This window comes from Rhinolophus sinicus, linkage group LG02 (assembly GCF_036562045.2).
Source record: "Rhinolophus sinicus isolate RSC01 linkage group LG02, ASM3656204v1, whole genome shotgun sequence".
Lineage (NCBI taxonomy): Eukaryota > Metazoa > Chordata > Mammalia > Chiroptera > Rhinolophidae > Rhinolophus > Rhinolophus sinicus.
Window position 1 is genome coordinate 121,379,236 of NC_133752.1, and position 26,920 is coordinate 121,406,155.

Sequence of the window (26,920 nt, forward strand, 5' to 3'; positions counted from 1 at the left end):
TAGCCCTGTCATACCTGGACTATAGAATTGTTTATCTTCAGCTTAAACACATTATCTTGCCCTTTATTGACAAATGCCTTAAAATAATAATGTACACCATGCTAAAGTACAGTTTTTGTAAAAATTACAGGCAGAAAATTCGTGATCAAACCCCAGTCCAAGTCACTGTAGTATTAGTGTTTTGCAAATTGTTTGAAGAGTACCGAGTATTATATCAGGCGGTGAATGTATTGCTGATGTGTCCTCTGTGATTAAAGCTTTAGCTTATTTGTAAATGAGCTACCCATCCCACAGGGGTATGAAGAATCATTCAACATAAACATGATTCTTTCTTCAATAAATGTTTATTGGGCAACTGCTAGGTGTGAGGTGGGAAATATAGGTAAAGTGAAAACCAGACAGTCAGTTCCCCATCATAAACTTGGAGGTGATGGTAGTGCTGGTAGGGGGGAGGGAATACAGATAAGAAACAAGTAAATAAGTATATGTTAATTTCATATAATACTCTTAATATCTACTGTGCGAGTCATTTCAAATTATAAAGTAGTTTGAATTAATTCATTAGATCATTCACTTATTCAACAAATATCTGTATGTCATATGCTCTGTGAGTTTACTGTGTTCAGTAGGAAATGTCTGTAAAAGTGTCCTGATCTTAAAGAGCTCATGTTCTCAGGAGGGTAGTAAGTGAACTGATTAACTGTTTTACAATGAGGGAGGTGATAGGAAAGAGGTGGAAGCAAACCACTGGAGGAGAGACTCAATTTACTCAATTAAGGGAGTCGAGTCCATATTTCATAAAGGAGGTAAAATATAAGGAGCTGAATTTTAGAAGTAAAATTAGTATAAGATGATTACAAACTGGATACAGTCTTCCAAGTTCAAAGATTAGCATGAATAAATGAATAAGTGGGGAAGAGTCCAGTGTGTGATCAACTCAGTCTGGTTCATTCATTGAGACAAAGAATGTATGAGTGCTGGGGAGACAGAGAGCTCATAGATACAAGAGAGATACTCATGAACTCACTTAGCCCTGTATTCCAAAATAATGTTATTTATTATTAAATTTTATCAGGATTAAGTTATTAGCCTTAAATCAGCTATTCAACTAGCCTTAAATCAGCTACCAGTGTTCAGCTAGATTATCAAATACATTAGATAAATGTATAGTATAATTAACTATTTATCCCATTACCTTTCACACTGAAATCAAGCCCACAATTAAACAACTAATTAAATAGAATTAGTCTTTTTCAGGGGACGCCTAACCACATTTTGCTTTCTCCTTGGAATGAGCGAAACTTTCCATTCACCAATGTGCATTTCATCGTCAAATTCAAATTCCCACCGTACAGCAAAATATTAGCATTTGAATATTTGTGAGGATGCTGAAGTATAGTCAGTGACTGTGTTTTCTGTGATGAAAGTGACAGTAAGAACAACATTTCTTATGTATTATGTTTGCTGCCCGTAGGGGGAAAATCCCATTAAAGCAAATCAGATTAATAAGTGTTCATCTAGCCACAGCATTGGCATTTATAATTTTAAAATGATATCATTCAACTTCTGTGGCAGCAATGCAGCTATTGTTACAGATCAGCATCACAAGATCAGTCTCTAGCTTCAAACCTACGTCTCTTTTGGGTTCACATTCCTCTGATAGTAGGAGTCTGGTATCACTTCAGTGTATTGGAATGAAAATATGTCTGTGAATATTTATTCATGAGCATCAACCTCTCAATTTAGACAATTAGCTTTTTAGTATAGTTTCTTTCATTTTACTTGGCCACTATCCCTTATTACTTTGCATTTACACAGCAGCTTTCCTCTAAGGAGCCTAAAGTACTGTAGTTTAATTGTCCAAAAGAAATTGTGTCAGGGTAGAGGGAAGGGAGGTAGAAAAATGTGTTTCCTGATTGTCTTAGGGAATTGGGAGATACTTAATTTTAATTCTGGCTTTAAGCCCAGACAGTGAGGCTGTGTCTACACAAGTAAGGTTGTGTGCGAAATTTTTAAATTTTGCTTCCATGAGTGAATGTACATGAAGTCCCATTTCAAGAAATTCACAACGTTATTCTATCTAACACAGTGGTTCTCACCCTGAGGCAATGTTTCCCTTCTCCCCATCTTTCCCACCTTGGGGAAATTTGGCAATGTCCAGAGTTATTTTGGGGGTGGGGAGTGGTGTGCTACTGACATCTTATAGGTAGAGGGCAAGGATGCTGCTAAAATTCTACAATGCACAGAGTAACCCCTACAAAAAGAATCATCCAGGCCACAATTATAGTCGTGCCAAGATTAGAAACTCTGATAAGCCTTGGTATTGCATTCGTATTCGATTTCTCTAGTATGCATTGAAAAAGTCTAACACCAAATAAGAGCACCAAGTGCCAAGTATAATTCTAATTCTAGTGAACACTCATTTGCAATAGGGAGAATTTTCACACATGATGTAACTAAACCCTTAGCTCATCTCAGAAATAAAATAGGGCCCTAGATTCCTGCCATGTATCTAAAGTAATAAAGGAACTCTTTTCTAATTACCATTTTATCTGGAGAGTCTGACACCCTCCCTACCTTTTTCTATAGTCTAGGTAAGTTTATAACCGATGTTCTCAAAGTTAATCCATGCAAATGCTAGGAGGGCCTCTTCTTTCCAAAGAACAGAACTGACTAATTATTGTCATTCCTCTCCCCACCACCTGAAATCCAGTGCCGTCCTTAATATGTCCAAGAAGAAACATGTGCTAGAACTGAAGAAAAAATATTGGCCCCAGATATGTACACAAAGTAATCATGTAACTACAGAAATTTCTGTTCCATTTTTACTTTTGTCACTGTTACCAGAACCTACGAATCAGCCAGTCACATGGCTGAGAATATTTTAAATCTTTTAGTGCTCTAAGTATTGTACAATACAATATGATGCAATAATTTCATAAAGCACTCTTTACGTTTTACTCTTGTCCTGATCTTGCTAAGGCACTTTTTAGCTTCCTTCAAATTTTCCTACTCCTGGAGTTGGTTACCATACAATCAATAACCAAAATCAGACATTTTGGAGAGTGCAAAGGGGCACATTAACAAGTGCTCTGTCAATCAGGTGTAAATCAGAACTGTTTCCAGCAAACTGACATGTGTTTACACCAACCACAGATACCTCAAGTCATTTGCCACTGGCATCTGTAATTTTATTTCTCTTCCTCTGAGATCACTCTTGCTAATATCAGAGTTTCTTACACTATGCCGGCCCTTGTGATGAGAACAATTTCTATTTCCTCTGGATGTCATTAGAGAATATACCATGCGCCCACTTTTTCCAAATGTTATCATGATTTTCTCTACTTCCTTTGCATAACTACTGATTCCTACTAGATGTTGGGCAATGTCCCTGCCATTACAATACTCTGCTGTCCTCACGAAGACTAACCTTCAGAGTCAAGTGTTTAAAAAATAGGAAGAAAATGCCTCTTTTCTTATTATTTGTGATACTTGAGTATTACAAACACAGAGTATATTAGTACTCTACAGTACAGAGTACATGAGTACAAAATAGGTGCTGCTTTTATCTTAGTCCCTTCAGATTTTTTCATATATATGTATGTGTAGTTGTATACATTGCCTTTCACATAGCATATACATACATATGAAAAATACATATATATGAAAAATTCTGAAGGGACTAAGATAAAAGCAACACCTATTTTGTACTCATGCACTCTGTACTGTAGAGTACTAATATACTCTATGTTTGTTATATATATATATATATATATATATACACACACACACACACACACACACACAATATATATATATATATATACCATATACTGTAAACGTTAAGTTTACGGATGTCTAGGCTGACAGATAATTCTGATTGATATGTCATATGCTGTCCCTTGCAAAAATTAAAACTTTTTTTTAACTGATTAAGCTTCTGACCCATGAATCCTTCTTCTCTTAGAATGTGCCCTCCACACCCAAGAGATGCCTTAGTTCCTCATACAAATAAGATTCCTATAGACTCATCTAACCAATCTGTGAACATGTCCAGACAGGTTGATATCCCAGAGGTTCACACAGTTTAAAATTAATCTGGGATTTGTTATCATATTAGGACAAAAAAAAAAAAAAAAAAAAGAGTATGACATTTTAAGAAGTAAAAGTGAAAATAAAGAGAAAAGCTTGGAAAATGTTCCTAATCCATAAGTGAAATTTCTGGTTCCAAATGTGGCAGATTTTGATTTTTCTATTCCATCTTACATGCATGCTTCTCTAATCATCCATTTTTGTACATCAATTTCTTAAATGCATAAAACTTAAGATTATGTACTGTTCATTTGGTCATGTGACTATCCATGTGTTGTAGGCTGAATTGTGTCTCCTTCCTCCCCTCAAATTCATATGTTGAAGCATATGAATGTGACTGTATTTGGAGACAGGAACTACACAGAGCAAGAACATAACCTCTGTTTCCCTGTATCATCTGGAATAATATCATCATTAGGCGACTATCAATTATTTTAAGAGGAGGATGGTTTTTTGAACATAAATGACTCTTTGCCACACCATTTCCATTATCGTTTTGCCATTTTATTTATTTTTTTTTGCTTTAAAAGCAAGTTAACTATAAAACTGGAATACAACATGTATTTACAGAAGTGCAGCATTATTAATCTGATACATTTATCTAAATGGGCTTGCTCAATGGACCTTATGGATGCTTTGCAGTGTTTAAAGACTTTAAAATAGACAGACAATGAACATTTTGGTAATATTATTGGCTCCTGGTAGAAATGTCTCCAATGACTTAATGATATCTGGCTGACTGCTTAAATTTCTAATTACGCATTCTTTGGGGTATATAGGTAGATCAGCACTTGAAATCTAATTTATTCATCAAATTATTTCTTTTTAAAAGGAATACTCTATTGGGAAGGTGTGTAGCCTATGCATTCGATCTCCATTATCTTTCTCTAGCTCAGGCATTTCTCACTAATGAGTGAATTAAGCTTAAGCTTTTGGACTGTAGCACTGTATTTGCTATACGATAAAGCCAATTCACTTTCCTGTGAGGGAAGAGAGGGAGGGGACTGCTTGAAAATTCTTTAAGAGCAGAGAAAATTCTCTTTGCTACACAGGTGAGGAAAGAGCAAAGGAGAGGATGAAATCGGAACGAGAATAAAACATAATTTCTCTAAGTGAGCTGCCTGTGGCAACTGATGGAGCAGAATGGCTTAATGAGCTCCTTAGAGGTGGAACAATGGAGGCATATTAAAACTCAAGTCAGAAGCAAACTGATCTTATGTCTTTGGCTAGAATTTTATTAAGCCTTTTCTGACAACTGTGCCTCTATTTGTGGTTGCATAGAACAACTTCCACAAGCTTGGACATCAGCAAGAGTAATGAGAGGGTGTTGAACAGCACTAATAATAATAGTTCCCATTAGCTACATGCCTCCTAGATGACAGGTACTGTGCTTGGCATTTTGTAGAATCACTACAGTAAATTTTTTTCACCACCTCTAGGAAGTAAGAATTATATACTTCTGTTTTAAAGATAAAGAAACCAAAATAATAAAAAGTTACTTGCTCTAAGGTAAACAGAGGAAATGCTAAGGCTGGAATGCATATGCATATATCTGAAGTGCTTTTCAATTATGAGATTACTTTAATTCAGTCAGTAAACATTTATGGAGCACCGGCTATCATTGAGGCTTTAATTATACAATGGTGATCAAGGTCTTGTTTTCCAAAAGTGACTTTATACAGCAAAGCTTATTTCTTCAAAACTGGGAGATCTTTGGGGAGGAAGAAAGCTTCTAGTCTCCCAAAGTTAGGAGCGACCTGAAGTTTTATATATATATATATGACTATACAACTATATATATTATAAGTAATATGTTAATAACATATTAATGTAATGTAAATAGTTAAGTAATTGCATGTTATATGTATGAGGTCAGACAATTAAGTTTGTGAACTCATCCTAGAAAAATTGCTAAATACCTCATTGCTGAATATCACTACAGTCACCTTCAAAGTACTCCCCTTGGGAAGCTATGCAACGTCACCAGAGGCTAGTCCACCCTTCAAAGCAATTTTGAAACCCTTCTTCTGGAATGGCCATCAGAGCTGTCGTTGCATTACCCTTGATATTCTGAATGTCATCAAAATGTCTTCCTTTCAATATTTCCTTTATGTCTGGGTAAAGAAACAAGTCAGTGGGGGCCAGATCAGATGAGTAGGGAGTGTGTTCCAATACAGTTGTTTCCTGGCTAAAAACTCCCTCACATACAGTGCCCTGTGAGCTAGCGATTGTTGTGATGCAAGAGCCATGAATTGTTGGGGAAAATTTCAAGTCATCTAACTTTTTCACATAGCCTTTTCAGCACTTCCGAATAGTAAACTTGGTTAGCTGTCCAACTTGTACAAATTCATAATGAATAATCCCTCTCATATCAGAAAAGATTAACAACATTGTTGCAACAAATTCACAAACTTAATTGTCAGACCTCATATTATAATTAATATATTTATATATTAATATATAGTCCATTATATATGTATAATTAATTGATCTATCCTTCAGAAGGTTGCTGTTGAAATACTAATAAGTTGTAAATACTAGTAAGTTCCTTTATTGGAGTGATTTATTTTCTGTCCATATCATACCTGGTTTATTAAGCTTTTAGATTATAGGCATGGCCTTCTCATAAGGACCTGACAAAAGGGAACACAGTTCTGTTAAAATTGCCCTAGTATGACATCTCACTGTAACAAGTAAGGTGCTTTATAATCTAGCATCTGCCTTATTCTCTAAACTTATTTCTACTCTTCTCTAGACACCCTGTATGCCTGCAGTACTGAACTATTTAGAGATCCTCAAATGTGCCTTATTCTTTATTGCTTCAGCTTTACTTAATCTGCTCTCTTAGTCTGGAGCAAGCAGCCCCCACACATCAGCCTGCATACAGCTCTAGCCTAGTCTTACCACTGACCTCCACTAGAACACCTATGATGCTTCCATTTTCTGCCACTTTTGGTAAATCTCCCTTCCTTTGTGTTTCTGCAGTATGCTGCATACTTCCATCATAGAATACATAGGCTACTGTTATCATATAATTCTGTATATGATATATCTATCAGATCTTTAAGGTTAGCTATCCCAATACTCAGTAGACTACAATAACATTACCTGCCCAGAGGGGGGAAAAAAATGAGTGGTTGAACCAGCATATTCTCCCACTTAACATTTTATAAAATGTCTCATTGTTCACCCAACAGTGAATATTATGAGTTTATAAACTGTGCTTATTTGGAAGAGGTAAATTTATTTGTAATTGTTGTTTTGATTTAGGTGGCCCTTTTCACTTTTATTATTTTTATAACAGTAACAATCTATCATATTTAAATGTTGAATTTTATAAGCATAATTTCTGCATTTATTATGTAATCAGTTGATTTTTTTCTCCTTTAATTCATTATGTGGTGAATTACATTTTTTCATTTTTTAATGCTAAAGCATAGGTATGTTACTGGGATAAATCCACGTTTATCAGGACACATTTTCTTTATTAGTATAACTATTATTATTTTTTGATATGTGTTTATTTAGAAATGTTTCATTGTGAGTATAAGGATTACTGACTTTTAAAAATACAGACTTTATTTTTTAGAACAGTTTAAGGGTCACAGAAATATTCAGTGGAAAATGCTGAATATATACATTTACACTACAGACTCCTTCACAATTAACATCCAGAGCCAGAGTGGTACGTTTGTTAAAACTGAGGAGCCTAGAATGGCACAACATAATCACTCAAAGCCTGTAGTTTATATTAGGGTTTACTCTTGGTGTTGTACCTACTCTGTGTTTGAGCAGATGTAAAATGACATGTAGCCACCATTACACAGAATAGTTCCATTACCCTATTAATCCCCTGTGCTACCTATTGATTCCTCTATCCCCTCGCACCTTTGATAACCACTGATATTTCTACTGTCTCCATAGTTTTGCCTTTTCCAGAATGTCATATAGTTGGAATCATACCGTATATAGCCTTTTAGATTGGCTTCTTTTACTTAGTAATGTGATTTTAAAGTTCCTCATGTCTTTTTGTGGCTTCATAGCCCATTTCATTTAAGCTCTGAATAATATTTTGTTGTCTGTATGTACCTCAGTTTTTTGTCATTGTTGAATTTTTGTTTGTTTATCTATTCACCTGTTGAAGGGCATTTTGGTTACTTCCAAGTTTTGGCAATGTTAATAAAGCTGCTAAAACATCTATGTGTAAGCTTTTTTTTTTTTTTTTTTTTTTTTTTTTTTGTGGACCTAAGTTTTCCATGCATTTAAGTGAAATTCCAAGGAGCACAGTTGCTGGAACATATAGTCACTGTGTGTTTAGTTTTACTAAAAAATGCCAAAAATAGCTATACCATTTTTCTTTCCTGCCAGCAATTAATGTGATTTCCCTTAGTGTCACATCCTCACCTGCATTTGGTGGTGTCAGTGTTTTGGATTTTAGCCTTTCATTGTACAGTGCTCATCTGATTTTGAAGTAAAAATTGTGCAGAATTCACAAAACAATGCTATGGCTCTTTACTGAATAAGTTTACTTATACCTTTGTCTAAAGTACATAAAATGTTTTACCCTTCCAATAGTAGCAATACATTTATGCTACTATATTCAAATATTTCAATTCTGTAGTTGTTTTTATGCACAGATTAGGTATAATTTTATTATTGATTTACTTTTTTAAAAATTTAGATATACCCACATGTTTACTGTACTAACATTCCTTCTAATGCCTCAGATGTTTTATTCTGGATCATTTTTCTTCTTCCTGAAGTATATCTTTTAGAAAATCCTTTAGGAAGGATTCAGTTTTGGCTAATCTTTATTTTTTTCTTTATTCCTAAAGGAAAATTTTCCTGGTATACTTTGAAAGTTACTTACACTCTGCATGGGGAAATATTTTCCTTCTGTCTCTGGCTTCCATGGTGGATATTGAAAATTCTGCTAATGGTGCAGTGTTCTCAGATGATCAAAGAGTTTCTAACTTTCAAAATATTAATAAACAATCTAGAGTGTATACTATAGCTAATTTTAAAAATATTCTCAAAAAATAAGAATACATAGATATGTATTACAGAATTGTACACCTGAAATCTTTGTAACTTTACTAACAATTGTCACCCAAAAAAACTTTGATTAAAAAAAAAAGAATTGCCATATAATCCAGCAATTGCTCTTCTGAGTATCTATCAAAAAAAATCTGAAAACATTTATCCATATAGACATATGGACCCCGATGTTCACAGCAGTATTATTCATGGTGGTCAAGGCATGGAAACAACTAAAGTGTCCTTCAAGAGACGATTAGCTGGAGAAGATGTGGTACATATATACAATGGAATATTACTCGGCCATAAGAAAAGATGAACATTGCCATTTGCAACAACATGGATGGATCTTGAAATTATCATGCTGAGCAAAATAAATCACACAGAAAAAGTTGAGAACATGATTTCACTCATATGTAGGATATGAAACTGAAAGCAACAAGTGAACAAGACAAATGAACAGATAAAAACTAATAAATACATACAGCAGTTTAGTGGTTATCAGAGGGTAAGGGGGGAAGGGAATTTAGAAGAGGGTCAAGGAGTCAAATATATTGTGACAGAAAGAGATTTGACTCTGGATGGTGAATGCACAATGCAATATATAGATGCTATATTATAGAATTGTACACTTGAAAAATATATATATTTTTACTAACCAATGTCATCCCCAAAATTTTAATTTTAAAATATGTTAAAAAATTACCTAATCTTCAAGCTATCGATGTTTTTAATATTCTAAACTCCATCACTCTTATGTCCCCCTTTTGAAGTTTTACATTTCCCATTTGAGCTATAGAGAAATTTAATGTTTTAGTAAAATTTTTAAGCATGTCAACATTGCTGAAAATTTCATAATTTTCTAGTACTTGGGATAATACTGATAACATATAACTGTGTAATATTGCTTTTTATTTGTTTATCACATGTGATTTACTCTGGTTACTGAAATTAAATATTGCAACACATTTTCAGATATATTATTCCATTTTATTCTGGCAATAGCCCTATGTGTTACATCACTGTGGTTAGACTGTATTTTTCAAAAATTGGTGCATCAATCCCATCCACCTAACATGCTCTTCCAACATCGTGACTTTGACATTCTAGTTACTGAGAAATAGGGTTCATGTTCCCTCCTCTTGAATTTGGGTGTGTTTGTGAATATGACAGATATGACACTGTGATTTCTGAAATTAGGTCATAAAAGCAATATACTGTTTGCCTGATTTTCTCTGGGTGTTTATTCTTGAATCCCAGCCACAGTGAGGAAGTCTAGTAGCCATAGAAAGACTCTACATGTAGGTGTTCTGGTTGAAAGCCCAATAGAGATTCCTGATGGCAGTCAATATCAACCACCAGTCATGAAGGGAGGAAGACTTCAGATGCTTTCAGCTCATGCCAATGAGTCACCCCCAGAAAGTAATGTCCTGTAGAGCAGAGATAGGCTGTTCTTGTTAAGATCTGACAATTTAGCAAAATAAATCTTTAGTATTTTAAGCCACTAAATTGAGGGTGGTTTGTTACCCTGCCATAGATGACTAAACAAATAGTCATTATTTTCACCAATTTAAACACAAATGGCCTCAGCTTTAAATAAGAAATTAATTGGCCTTCCCAAGTTCACATAGTAACTGATATATAGGATTCAAAGTAAAATTTTATAATTTTATATATTTTATGCATATTACAATTTATTTAATATTATACAGGACCCCAATAAGATCTGTGCTGCTATTGTCAGCAATATATTGATGACAAACCTTGGGCTAGAGAAAAGTTAAGGCAAATTGTTCCAAATGTACACAGGGTTTTTGTTTTGTTTTGTTTTTTAGTTAAAATGTATTGAGGTGACAATAGTTAGTAAAGTTACATAGGTTTCATGTGTACAATTTGCACAGGTTTAACTGGCCATAGCCCAGATTCAAACTTGTTAGCCTCCCTCCCAAATGTTTTCTTAACGATTACACCATCCAGATTTTACCTCTTTCTCTGTTCACCAATCTGTATTATCTTGACAGCTCTAAAATTGTAATAGTTTAAGAGAATAATTGAGTTATACACTCCAAATGACTGGTTTAGTGGTCTAAAAAAGCTACAGTTTCTCTCTGCAAATGCATATTCATACAAATATGAGAACATTTTTTTCAGAGGATTGTAGAGACCCTTGAAACCAATAGTTTAAAATGTAGGTTAATGAGGAAATTCAGTATCTCTTCTTTACACTTTAAGTAGAGCTCCAGATTTCTAATGTATAGGCAATGAAAGGAAATTTACTAGAAAGACTAAAACTAAAGAAATTGATGAGTTATTGTGAGTGAAATGGAGATAAAATGAAAATCAATTTAGTTTTACCAAGATACATTAGAAAGTTTCCCAATCAGCATAATCAATATAGATAACATTCTCCTTTTTCTACAATAAGTTTGTTTGAGCGATGCCCTTTGATAATGCTTCTGGTTCTAATTCCTTCTTTATATTAAAGGGATATCATCCAGTGTTAATTATATTTCTGATGATCTAAGCCTTGGTCCAAATAATAGATATTGAGGAGAACTCAAATATAAGCTGCTTTCTAAACAGTGTTTAGGTATAATTAGAATATATGGATGTGGAAAAAGAAAAGTTGATTTGTAAAGGTTTAGAAAACGGGTTGGGAGTGAAGCTACTGAGTTTGAACTAGACTACGTGCACAAATTAAGAAATTTTCTTAGTGTTTCTGTACCCTGGGTTTGTTATCAGTGATTTGAGATCAGTAGTGTTGCATGTCTTATTAGAATCCAGTATGAAATTAAACAACTTTAATGTACATAAGATTTCTAGAGTGCAACCTGACAGATAACAGGTTATCAATAAATGATAACTGATCCATGTGTGTGCACACTCTTATATCCGCAAATAAACCTGTGATAAATTCCTGTGACTTCACCTTTATTGCTTTTTATTTTATTTATGCAACTGGTTTTAGTTTATTTTTTAGAAGTAAGGTATACACTTTTATTCTGCTCCCCATGAGAGCCTGGAATTTTCCTGTTTTTCCTATCAGATCCAATAGGCAAGGAAAAAGATATGGAGTTAAAGTAAGGTATAGAGACATCCTTCCTGTGACTGAGGCAGTTTAAATTTTATGCAGAACAGTTATATCAAATTAGCAATAAAAATCCAATGTTTACTCGTTATAGCTACACAATTCAGACTATTAAATTATAAAGTAGCAAAATAGACTCTACAATGGGAAGGCTAAGATGTAGAATGTAGATCTCTAACATATGTTTTAATCCTCCAGTAGATGAAGAATTATCTAGAAACATAAGGGTGAATAAATAAGAACACATATATACAGGAAACATCTCATTTTCAACAGCCAATTCAATCTAATATAAGCAAGAATATCATTCTAATACCACAACATTAAATTGCACTGCACTTCTCTTACTCAGCAATCATAGCACATAGATTTTTCATCAGTTTTTAATTTGCTTAATTTTTGTGAGCTGGTGGTTTAGAAAATTTCCCATTTTTCAACCCTAAGACTGTAGAGATAAGGCCATGTGCTATTTTTTCTCTGTGTCATTTTCATTTCAATATAGATTTTATAGTTCATTACCTGTCAATCAGTTTTAAATGGCACAGTATTCATTTTATCATGTTCTGTAAAACTGTTTTATGCTTCCTTCAATGTCTTACATTCATTATAGACTGAGCCCTATTTATTTCTCTAAGAGCCGTAGCCATCTGTAGCTGTGCACATTCAAATATGTATTTATTTTAGTAAATGCAATATTTTGCTTTATATGGTATATTCATTTAGGATATTTATTCAAGCAAGTGAATACTGAGGAAGCAGTACTGTATAACCACTTTATCTGTTGCAAACTTTTTCATGGCTTATGTTTCTGTTTATCTCAAATTTTGAGGAATACAATTGCAAATACAATTTAAAATGCTGACACAGTGTATTTTGTCATTGGATTATTCTTAGTATAATAAAGCATATTTACATAATTAAGATTCATAGCACCTGGGCAAACATACATTGAAGCCTCAAAATTTTTACCTAAACTAACACACAAATAAGTAACAAAAGGAAAATAATGCATTTTTAAAAATTAGAAAGGACTTTTTTTTCCACATAGATTTGTTCCTTTTTTCCACTGTTAGGTTTTCTTCATTTCACAGCTATCTACATTAAATAGGTATCAATTGTATTTCTCCTTCTTTAACTAAGAAATACTGAAGTCTTATATAATGTTATCTTTTTAGATTAGATATATCATAAATCTAATAAAAATTTAGAGAAATTTCCTTCAGTAATTAATTAGTACAGTACTATTTTACTGAGGGAAATATGTTTTAAGTTTTGATCTATTAAATAAAAAACTATTTAAGAAGGTACTTATTGCACTTGTTACTTATTTTTTTCTTTTCTTAACCTTCCATTTTTATTATTTATTTACTGATGTATTTAATTTTAAATTACAGTTGACATTCAAAATTGTTTTATATTGGTTTCAGGTATACAGCATAGTGGTTAGACACATATATAATTTAAAAGTGATCCCCCAATTAAGCTAGGATCCACCTGTACTATGCATAATAGTTATTCCAGTATTATTGATTATATTCCCTATGCCTTACTTTGTGTCCCATAGACTATTTTGTAACTACCCATTTGTACTTCTTAAGACCTTCACCATTTTCACACAGCCCTCTAACACCCCTTCTGTGGGGCATCAGTCAGTTTATTCTCTGTGTTTATAAGTCTGTTTCTGTTTTGTTTGTTCGGTTAATTTGGTCTTTAGATTCTACATACAAGGTATGACAATTAAGTTTTAGAACATGTTGCAACGGTGTTGCTAACCTTGTTTTTTCTGATATCAGATTAATTATGAATTTGTACCAACTGGACAAACAGTTAACCAAGATTACTATTTGGAAGTGGGGAAAAGGCTGCATGAAAAAGTTAGACGACCTGAACTTTTCGCCAACAATCCATGGCACTTGCATCACAACAATGCACCAGATCACATGGCACTGTCTCTGAGGGAGTTTTTAGCCAGGAAACAAATAACTGTATTGGAACACCCTCCCTACTCACCTGATCTGGCCCCCGATGACTTATTTTTTTACCCAAACATAAAGGAAACATTGCAAGGAAGACATTTTGACATTCAGGGCATCAAGGGTAATACAACAAAAAGCTCTGATGGCCATTCTAGAAAAGGAGTTCCAAAATTGCTTTGAAGGGTGGACTAGGTGCTGGCATTGGTGCATGGCGTCCCAAGGAGAGTACTTTGAAGGTGACCATAATGATATTCAACAATGAGCTATGTAGCACTTTTTCTAGGATGAGTTCGTGAACTTAATTGTCTGAGATGTCAAATGATATATTTGTCTTTGTCTGTCTGACTTATTTCATTCAACATAATATCCTCTAAGTCCGTCCATGTTGTCACAATGGTAAGAGTTCATTCTTTTTATGGCCAAGCAGTATTCCATTGTATATACGTACCACATGTTAACCCAGTCATCTATTGATGTATCTTGGGTTGCTTCCATATCTTGGTTATTGTAAATAGGGCTGCACTGAACATAGTGATGTATATATCTTTTTGAATTAGTGTTCTGGATTTCTTCAGATAAACACCCAGAAGTGGAATTGCTGGGTAAAGGTACTTCTATTTTTCATTTGTTTGAGGAGCCTCCATATTGTTTTCTGTAGTGGCTTACCAATTTGCAGTCCCACCAAAAGTGCATGAGGGTTCCTTTTATCCACTTCTTTACCAACATTTGTTGTTTGTTGGTTTACTGATGATAGCCATTCTAAAGCCTGTGATTTATTATATCTATGTGAGTTTATTTGCATTTATCTGATAATAAGTGACCTTGAGCATCTTTTCCTATGTCTATTGGTAATCTGAATGTCCTCTTTGGAGAAATGTCTATTTAAGTACTCTGTTCATTTTTCAATTGTTTTGTTTTGGTGTTGAGTTGTATGAGTGCTTTATAAATTTTGGATATTAACCCCTTATCAGATATATCTCTGGTGAATATCTTCTCCCATTCAATAGGTTGTCTTTTTGTTTTGTTGATGGACTCTTTGCTGCGCAGAATTTTCAGTTTGATGTAGTCCCATTTCCCATTTTTAGTTTTTTCTTTCATTTCCCTTGCCCAAGGAGATATATCAGAAAATAAACATTACTAAGATGAATGTCAGAGATTTAACTGACTGTGTTTTCTTCTAGGGATTTTATGGGTTTTGGTCTTATGTGTAAGTCTTTAATCCATTTTGAGTTTATTCTTGTATATGGTGTAATAAGGTGGCCCAGTTTCATTATTTTTTGCATGTATCTATCCTGCTTTTCCAACACCATTTATTAAATAGACTGCCTTCACCCTACGGAATATTCTTACCTCCTTTTTAAATGACCATATAGGCATGGGTTTATCTGGGCTCTCTCTTCCATTGATCTATGTGTCTCTCATTATGCCAGCACCATGTTGTTTTGATTAGTAGTATCGTTTGATATCAGGTAGCATGATACCATCAACTTTGTGGGGGTTTGTTTGTTTGTTTGTTTGTTTCTCATGGTTATTGTGGCTATATGGGGTCTTTGTGGTTCATATGAATTTTAAATTATTTGTTCTAGTTATGTGAAAAATGCCATTGGTATTTTCATAGGGATTGCATCAAATCTGTAGGTTGCTTTGGGTAGTATGGACATTTTAATGATGTTAATTCTTCCTATCCACGAGAATGGTATGTGTTTCCATTTATTTTGTATCTTTAATTTTTATCTTCCATGTCTTATAATTTTCTGAGTCCATGTCTTTTTACTCCTTGGTAAAATTTATTCCTAGGTATTTTATTTTATTTTTATTTTTTGATGCAATTTAGGGATTGTTCTCTTAATTTATCTTCCTGACGGTTCTTTATTGGTATATAAAAACACAATCAATTTTTGAATATTAATTTTGTATCCTGGTACTTTACTGAATTCATTTATCAGTTCTAATAGGTTTTTGGTGGAATCTTTCAATTTATATATACTCGTAGTATCGTGTCATATGCAAATATTGAGAGATTTACTTCTTTCTTTCTAATTTGGATGCCTTTTATTGCTTTGTCTTGCCTGATTGCTGGGTCTAGGACTTTCAACACTATGCTAAATAAAAGTGATGAAATTGGGCATGCTTATCTAGTTCCTGATATTAAGGAGCATACTTTTAGCTTTCTCCCACTGAGTATGAGGTTAGCTGTGGTTTTGTCATATATGGCCTTTATTATGTTGAGGTGTGTTCTCTCTATTCCACTTTTCTGAGACTTTTTATCATAAATGATGCTGGATTTTGTCAAATGCTTTTTTCTGCATCTATTAATGTGACCATATGATTTTTAGTTTTCATTTTGTTTATGTGGTGTATCATGTTAATTGATTATCAGATATTGAACCAACCTTGCATCCCAGCAATAAATGCCACTTGATTATGGTGTATGATCTTTTTAATGGATTATTATATTTGGTTTGCTAGTATTTTGTTGAAAATTTTTGTATCTATGTTCATCAGGGATATCAACCTATAATTTTCTTTTTTGTAGTGCCTTTACCTTGTTTTGGAATCAGAGTAATAGTAAAATAAGTTTGAGAGTTTCCCCTCATATTAAAATTTTTGGAATAGTTTGAGAAGGATAGGTGTTAATTCTTTGAATGTTTGGCAAAATTCACCTGTCAAGGCATCTGGTCCAGGACTTTAGTTTGTTGGGAGTTTTTTTGTTGTTGTTGTTTTTTGTTTGTTTGTTTTTGTTTTTATTACTGATTCAATTTCATTAGTGGCAATTTGTCCATTCAGATTTTCTGTTTCTTCTTGATTCAGTCTTGGAAGGTTGTATGTTTCTAAGAATTTACCCATTTCTTCCAATTTATCCTATTTTTTGGCATATAATTGTTCATAATATTTTCTTATAATCCATTGTATTTCTGTGGTGTCAGTTGTCAATTCTTTTACATTTCTGATTTTATTTATTTAGGTCTTCTTTTTTTCCTTGATGAGTCTAGGTAAAGGTTTATCAATTATGTTTATCTTTTCAAAGAACAAAGTCTTCATTTCATTGATCGTTTGTATTTTTTTTTTTTTACTCTATTTTGTTTATTTCTGCTCTGATCATTATTATTTTATTTCCTCCACTCACTTTGGGGTTGTTTGCTGTTCTTCCTATAGTTCCTTTAAGTGTAAGGTTAGATTGTTTATTTGAGATTTTTCTTGTTTCTTGAGGTAGGCCTGTATTGCTATGAATGTCCCTCTTAGGATTGCTTTTGCTGTGTCACATAGATATTGGGTCATTGTGTTTTCCTTTTCATTTGTCTGCAGGTATCTTTTGATTTCTTCCTTGATCTTGTTGTCGATGCATTCATTGTTAGTAGCATGTTATTAAGCCTCTATGTGTTTGTGTGGTTTAAATTTTTTGTTCTTGTAATTGATTTCTAGTTTCATACCATGTGGTCAGAGAAGACACTTGATATAATTTCTTAAATTTATTGAGACTTGTTTTGTGGCCTGATGTGTGGTTTGTCTTGGAAAATGTTCTATGTGCACTTGAGAAGAATGTATATTCTGTTGCTTTGGGGTGAAATCCACTAAAAATATCAATTAAATCTATCTGGTCTAGTGTGTCACTTAAGGCTGCTGTTTCCTTGTTGATGTTCTGTCTGGAAGATCTGTCATTAGTGTCAATGGAGTTTTAATCTTCCCTACTATGAGTGTATTATTGTTGATTTCTCCCTTTAACATTTCTTGTAATAGTGGTTTTGTAGTGATGAGCTCCTTTAGCTTCTTTTTGTCTGGGAAGATCTTTGTCTGTTTTTCAATTTTACATAACAGCTTTACTGGATAGAGTAGTCTTGTTTGTAGGTCCTTGCTTTTCATCACTCAATATTTCCTGCCAATCCTTTCTGGCCTGCAAAGTTTCTGTTCAGAAATCAGCTGACAGTCTTATGGGAAGTCCCTTGTAGGTAACTAACTGCTTTTCTCTTGCTGCTTTTAAGATTCTCTTTGTCTTTAACCTTTGGCATTTTAATTATGATGTGTCTTGGTGTGGGCCTCTTTGGATTCATCTTGTTTGGAACTCTCTGAACATCCTGGGCTTGTATGTGTATTTATTTCACCAGGTTAGGGAAGTTTTCAGTCATTATTTATTCAAATAGGTTCTCAATCTATTGCCCTCTCTCTTCTTTTTCAGGTATCCCTATGATGTAAATGTTGCTGTGTGATATTGTCCTAAAGGTCTCTTAAACTATCCTTTTGTTTCGTTTCTTTTGCTGATCTGATTGGATGTATTCTGCTATCTTGTCTTCCAATTTGCTGATTCTATCCTCTGCTTCATGTAGTCTGTTTATTCCTTCTAGTGTATTCTTCATTTCACTTATTCTTTATTTTGACTGGTTCTTTTTTATGGATTCTATGTCTTTTTTCATGCTTGCTATCTCTTTGCTGAAGTTCTCACTAAGTTCCTTGAGCGTCCTTATAAACAGTGCTTTGCACTCTGTATCTGGTAGATTTCTCACCTCCATTTTGTTTTGCTAGAGTTTTCTTCTGTCTTTCACTTGAAAGATATGTCTTTGTTTCCTCATTTTAGCTGCCTCTCTGTGTTTGTTTCTAAATATTAAGTAGATCTGTTAGGTCTTCCAGTCTTAGCAGCATGGCCTTATGTTATAGGTGCTCTATGAGGCCCAGTGGTGGCACTCTCTCTTAAAGCATACCAAAACATTTTTCTATAATCTCATTTTGAAACTAACTTCAAGTTATAACAATAATATTTGTTTTGAAGTGGTAAGACAGGTCTTTAGAAAAGCAAGCAAACAAAATCCTGACTTGTAGCATTGGTTAATTGCCATAGTACATTGTTCTACCATTGTCAATTTAATGAAACCAACATTTATACAATCAGGTATTTTGCACTGAATAACCATCTCAGCACACCACTGCTTCCTACTATCTAGCCTAAAATTGTGTTCATTGAAATTAATTTATTTTGGACAAAGAGCAGTATCTTCTTGCTATCCTAGGGATCCTCAGCATTTTATCATTACCATATACCAATTTTTTATTTCTATAATTCATGTGATATATTGTCTCTCATATCCTTTTCACTAGGCAGAGTAAACATATTTTCCATCCTCACTTTGTTTTTTCTCACCTGATATATTTATTAAATATCATTCTTCTTCCTTAATCCATGACTTTCCCTATTTTCAAAATTAATTTTTAAATTTACTACTTCCCTGAAAACATTCCATATAGCTATATTTATTCTACTTACCAAGTCACTTCAGGAATTCCATTTTTAATAAGTCTTTAATTTTATATATTTTTAAAAATTTTTATTAGATTTATTGGGGTGACATTGGTAAATAAAATTATATAGGTTTCAGTGTACATTTCTATAATACATCATCTACAGAGGGTGCCAAAAATGTATAAACATTTTTGAAAAGGAAATAAACTGTATTAAGTTTGTAAGACTCAATATATACCAACATAAAAAGATGAAACAAGCCACATTTGACTTCTGTAATTGTAAGAGGTACTCAAAGTTGTTACCATCAGCATCCAGACACTTATGATTACGGCAAACTACTGCTTAAGCAATGTTGACCAAAGTGTTCACTTGTATACATTTTTTGGCACCCCCAGTATATATTGTATTGTGTGTTCAACATCCAGAGTCATTTCTTCTTCCATCACTATATATTTGACCTCCTTTTCCCTCTTCTATCACCCTCCCTCCTTGCCCTCTGATAACCACTAAACTCTTGTCTGTGTCTATGAATTTTTGTTTGTTTGTCTTGTTCATTTGTTGCTTTCAGTTTTATATCCCACATACGAGTCAAGTCATATAGTTCTCAACTTCTTCTGTGTGACTTATTTCGCTTAGCATGATAATCTCAAGATCCATCCATGTTGTTGCAAATGGAAGTATTTCATCTTTTTCCACGGCAGAGTAATATTCCATTGCATATGTGTACTACATGTTCCTTATCCAATCATCTATCAAAGGGCACTTGCATTGTTTCCATGTCTTGGCCACCGTAAATAATGCTACAATGAACATAGGGATGCATATATCTTTATAGATAAATGTTTTCAGATTTTTTGGGTAGATACCTAGAAGAGGAATTGCTGGATTAGAATGGCTATTATCAATAAGACAAGTAATAACAAGTATTGAAGAGGCTGTGGAGAAGAAGGAACCCTCATACACTGTTGGTGGAAATGTAATTTGGTAGAGCCACTATGGAAAACAGTATGTAGGTTGCTTAAAAAAATAAGAATAGAATTACCATACATCCCAGGAATTCCCTTTTTAAATTTTTTCTTCTCCTTTTAAAATGCATAGCACTTCATATCTCAGTACACTCAGTTTACTTTTATATCTTTGTCACACTGTTATATTTAACTATAATAAAACTAGCATTTTGATAGAAGCATTTGTATATAGAAATATGCTATATGTTTATATCTTTCTATGTACTATTTAAACCTGTTTTGTTTTCGTTCTATGATGAAAACTTATTAAGGAAAATATCCCTTCACTGGAACATTTTTAAGCACATAGTTTTCTGCTGTGTACAAAGTAGAATTCTCAAAAATTACCTGACTTTTTGTAAGTGCATCTTTAACATTGTCTTCACCAGACTTAAAAAAAGCAAAGTGTATCTAAGTTCACTTCCTAAAATTTAACATTTCTTTAAAAATTTCCCTATGATAATCTTTATTTAAATTATCCATAGAAAAATTAATACAATTTCCAAAAAAACCTTTGACTTCCTTCATTTTATTAGCTTTCTGATCTCTGAACTTCCTTTATTTCCCTGTTTATTAGGTATTTTTAAAATCTTTATAATACACATGAGGGGGGGCACTGAAGTTTAATTCTTTGACCATTTAGTCCCAATAAAACAAAATGAACGCCAATAAAACAACTAAGTAATATTGCATCTGTTTATGTTTTTATTGAAGATAATGTATGGTGAAAATAGAATGTATCAAATATGTTTAGCTCAGTTTTGTCTTGCTCAAAGTAGATTTCATACTTTTACAAATAAAATCTTTTCTCTTTCAAGGAAAACGTTTTCTGTAAAAGCAGCTTGAAAAGCCACTGGACCAGAATATGTGATTGGTAGGGGAAGCTGAGAGGCTTGTAAAATGCAAATTAAGTAAACTCTAGGAAGCAGAGTATTGAGTTAGGAGAGATGCCAAAAGTATTTGGAGGCTCTAACAGGGGGAATAATAAACACAACCACAGAAACAGAGAAGACTACATGCTTCCTGTCTTTGGCATGAGTTATTCTATTGGGGCCATAAGAACCATATAGAGAGCCAGCAACAGTAGATTTCAGCCTTTGATACTGGGAATAAATCAAGCCAAAGCTGTAGGGAAAGATCCTGAAATTTAACAGTGCAAAGAAACAATCAAGCTGCTATTTTTTCTCCTGTGTAAAGAGACCAGAGAGTTTTGAGGACAAAGTGTAAACACATCCTACAGCTCTGATTTCAAATTGAGGGACTACCACTTACTTAGCTGTGATCTGGATAAGGTTGCTTGATAATGTAGAATACTCAGTTAAATTTCAATTTTAGTTCACCAATGCACCAATGGATACTTGTTTAGTGTAAACATGCCCCAGACATTGAACAAGATATAGTGTACTAAAAAGATAATATTCATTGTATATCTGAAATTAAAGTTTAACTGGGTACTCTGTATTTTTATTTGATAAATCTGGCAACCCTACACCTAGACAAGTTACAGAATATCTCTAAGTCTCATTTATGTCATCAACAATAAAGTGGCAATAATTATACCAAGTTAGACAGAAGTTATGAGCCTATGCACACACACAGTATGTAAAATATTGGCAGTGGTATTTGGACAACATCAGGTCTGAGAGAATTCTTGTAATTCTTACTTAAACAAGCACTATTCTTAGTTTGTAATCATAAAAAAAAAAAAAAAGACTTTCTTCCTTTTGCATTTTTATATCCTCTGGTGCAAGCTATTCCCCTTACTTTTGTTGAAATTTAGGCAAATCCCATCAATGTGTGGTCAATTCATGGTAGCATTTCTCCAGGAAGTAATGGGATAGCTCTTTTCATTTAACAGTCTTGATATAGCTTTTGATTTAAAAGTTAAGATTTTTCCCCTTCTCCAGTTTAGTCTTGCTTTATTTAGAAGGTTGGCGTGATGGATGTGATCAGCACCCAGAACCTCTCTAAAGCTCATGTTTTTAGATCGGTTCCATTATGTAGGCATGATCGATTAAATCCTCGGCCATTAATGACTGAACTCAATCTCCAGCCCTTACCCTTTCCTTGGATATCTTCAGGTGGGGCTGAAAGTTCCAACCTTCTAATAACATGGTTGGTTTCTTTGGCAAATATGCCTCTCCTGAAGCTATCTAAGGGCTCATCAAAAGACACCTTTTTTTTTAGTATGAATTAAGGTAAGGTGGATAGAGTCTTGTTAATAAAAGAAGCTTCTGTCACCTCTAGCACTTAGGACATTCCAAAGCATTTAGAAGCTATGTCAGGAACTGGGAACAAACACCAAATAGAGGAATATTTCTTATTATGCAGTGTCTTAGTCAGCTCAGGCTGCTATCACTAAACAACAGACACTTACTGCTCACAGTTCTGGGGACTGGAAAGTCTAAAATCAAGGTGCTGGCCAATTCAGTTCCTGATGAAACCTTCTTCCTGGCTTGGACTGTGGGCTTCTCCCTGCATCCACACATGGTGGAGAGAGAGAAAGAGATTAGATCTCTCTTCCTCTTCTTAAAAGGCAATGGGATTCATTTCTGGATGTCCCACTTTCATAACCTCATCAAAATTGAGTTACTTTCCCAAAGTCCTAACTCCAAATTCCATCACATTGGGAGTTAGAGCTTCAATATATGAATTTTAGGGGAACACAACCCTTCAGTCCATAACAGAAAGGGTTTTGAATTAGTCTCAGAGCATGAATAAAGATTTTTCCAAATTTTCAGTTTGATTTTTTCTTAAAATCAAAGTCACATATGGAATCTGGTGTTAATGATTAAGTTAATAATTTAGATTTTACCTATTTCTTTGCTGGAGCCCTCTTGCAAAAAGAAGAATATTGTTTACTCTCATTAAATGTTTACTGACTAAATGTTGGCGTATAAGCATGAAAGTGTGAATGAGTAAATAAAAAGATAGATGATGCAGCTAGTTATGTTTAAAGGTGTATAGAAATATATTAACTAAAAATATTTTGAATCATAAAGTGTAAGTGTTAATTATAGAAATTGTTTTTAACAACATAGTTTACTATATTATATTGTGTATGTGTCTGTATGTATTTTTTGCCATATTTCTCCAAATGTTATCTTCTCTTGTATTCGTGCAGTTTGTTTTTCTTCTTGGGTGAATTTGTTTTCTTCAATGCCCTTACTACAGCATACCTTGTTGACGTTCCCTATGCTTCAACTTGTCAGGTTTTAAAATTCTATCCTATTCTCCATCGTGTCAACCACCTTATCCAAATTAATGTTGTCAGTAATTTAATGAATGAGCTTTCTACTCTAGCATCTTCAAAATCTGAATACATTTCTCACGACAAGCATGGACCTGAATAGCAGTATAATGACCTCTAATGCATTAAAAATACACACACACACACACACACACACACACACACGTGGAATGAACACTTATAATTCACATAGCTTTATTAGTCTCAACAAGAGCTCTTATTTTCTGAGATTTTATAGCCAGTGGGTCTTTGGTCCTCTCAGGAATCGAACATTTGAGATTGTCCCTTATTTATGTAGCTAAGTGAAGGTATTTAGATAGGGTGTTTTAGACCCTTTAATAAATAGATATAAATAGCACTCAGTTTGTTAAAATTGATAAAAGTTAATCATTTAAAAGAGTAAATTATTTGGAAAAGAATTCTGTTTTTATTGTATATATACAGAAGTCCAAAACTGTATTCATTTAAAAATAATACTACATATAAATTTGATTGTATACAGTACCCTGCCTTTGAAATATCCCAGAATCACATTATAGATTAAAATATATTAAACATGTTCTTAAAAATTATGAAATAAATATTGAGCTTAAAATTCTGAAACTAGAAAAGGATTTTGTAAAACCTTAGAAGAAATTTTGATGCTGCAAGACTGATCGGAAGAAAAAATATTGTGCAATAAGCTTCTTTTAGAATCTTTATTACAAAAGAAGGACATTACATTAAAAAAAAAACTTTTAAAGGGAAAAGTTATTAGAATAAAGAAAAAGAAGAGTTTTACCTCTGCAATTTTAAACATTTTTTTAAACACTATCGTACCAGGAACCGATATTCATATGAATAAAGCAAGTTTATTAGGTAAGTGATTCTGAGAAGATAAGGCTAAATAACCTCTGGTGTTTCAACTAACACTAGTATTTTATAACTAGTGTAATAGATAAGGGCCAGGAAAGTTGAAATGGTGGCCATACACTTTAAATTATGGAATGTTAAAAGAGTATTGGTTTTATGTTTTTCTTCCTCCATTCCCCACTGAACATTCGAAAATGGACCAGAAAATAATTATGAAATAATTAGATTTTTAAAAATACCCTTTTTGTAATTTTGATGAGTCTATTTCTATTTCAGCTTTTAAGGTCAACCAATCATTCCATGAATAGTTACTATCCTCTTGCTTGAAGTGTATCAGATTACACCTGGAAACAAACTTAACCAAGTACTGTATAATAAGAGGAAAATGGAAAATGACAAAAGTTGTAAAGCCCGATTCGTATATCTAACGTGCTTAAAATCCAGTAGATTGATATAAAGTTATGAAGTAATTATGAAACAATTTAGGACAGAGCTATAAGACTAGTTTATATAAAGGATAGTATCCTGTAGTCATCTAGAATAGAGTCAGACTCCTTTTGTTTGCCTTCTGGCTCAGTCACCTACTGCCTCACTGAACTTGGACTAATTTACTTAGCTTCCCTGTGCCTCAGTGTCTTCGTTTATAAAGTGTATGTGGTGATGGTGCTTAGCTCATCAAGTTGTAAACACACAGGACTGTGGCCATGTTTATAATCTTGAAGTGTTGTTGTTGTTGTTGTCAGGCAAGAAGTCTTACAGTTTTAAAACAGTAGTTGAAAATAAATACAGGAAGTGAGAATGTTGAATCTAAAAAGCTATATGAATATCTGACTGAAGTGCACAATTTTGTTAAGAAGGTGAATTTGATATGTTAGAAACACAAATGCTGGATGTATAAGAAAGAGTGAGAGACTGGCTTATTGATATCATTATATTCATTGATTTAAAAAAAAATTATTATCCTAAGAACACTTAACATGAGGCTGTTTTCTTAACAAAATTTAAGTGCACAATACACTATTGTTAACCATAGATACAAATATTGATTTGTTTTTAAAATAGTTTAATTCAAAATCTGAAATTATGTAAAGAAAGAAAAGAACCATATACCTGGGTACGTTAAAGCAAAATTTAAAAAAAAAGTTTTGTAATGATTTTTCTGAACATAGGCAGAATATGTCCTTATTCTTAAGAATCATGCATGTCTTTCATGAGTTTCTTAGCCACATCTGTCTCTAGTACTGTGTCAATGGTATTTTTCTCTATAACATTTTTTTTCATTTCTTTGTGTTTTAATATGGACATATTATTTTCTATTGTTTTCAAAAAACATTCCCTGCAACATTCTTCAAAGTTTTACTTTATGGTTAATAAACTTGAAATTGTTGACATCTTTAATTGATGCTTCTTGAAAGATCATGATATCTTCATTGAGAAAACATTCTGTAGCTGGTGAGCAAATTCTGCTAAAGGGGAGATAATTAATTTCATATTTAGTATTAAATTTCATAAATATTTTAACCCAATTATTTTACAAATATCTATCACAAGCAAAATTCTTCAAATACTTTGTCTCTATTAATACATCTTTTAAATGTTACAAAAAATGCAGATGCTACAAAAATCATAGGTTTACTCAGTTTTGTTCATGTTCCTGTTATGAATATATCCAACTAAAAACAAGAGTTACAATTGGATTGTTTGTGTTTTGTTGTTGTTGAGTTGTATGACTTTTTTTATATATTTTGCATATTATTAGCCCCTTATCAGAGGCGTTGTTTGCAAATATCTTCTCCTATTTGGTTGCTGCCTCTGTTTTGTTGACAGTTTCTTTTGCTGTGCAAAAGCTTTTTAATTTGATATAGTTCCATTCATTTAGTTTTGCCGTTACTTCCCTTGCCTTTGAGGTCAAATTCATAAAATCCAATCTGAATTCAAGGTCGATAAGGTAGATACCTGTACTTTCTTCTATGCAATTTATTGTTTCTGGTCTTACATTTAGGTCCTTGATCCATTATGATTTAATTTTCATATATGGTGACAGATAGCAAAGGAGCTGAACAGACACTTCTCCCAACAAGACATACAAATGGCCAACAGATATATGAAAAAATACTCCACTTCACTAGCTATTAGGGAAATACAAATCAAAACCACCATGAGACACCACCTCACATCTGTTAGAATGGCTGTTATCAACCATACAAGTAAAAGCAAGTGTTGGAGAGGCTGTGGAGAAAAAGGAACCCTCATACACTGTTGGTGGGATACTAAACTGGTGTAGCCACTGAGGAAAACACTATGGTGGTTCTGCAAAACATTAAGAATAGAATTACCATATGACACAGCAATCCCTCTTCTGGGTATGCACCCCAAAAATCTGAA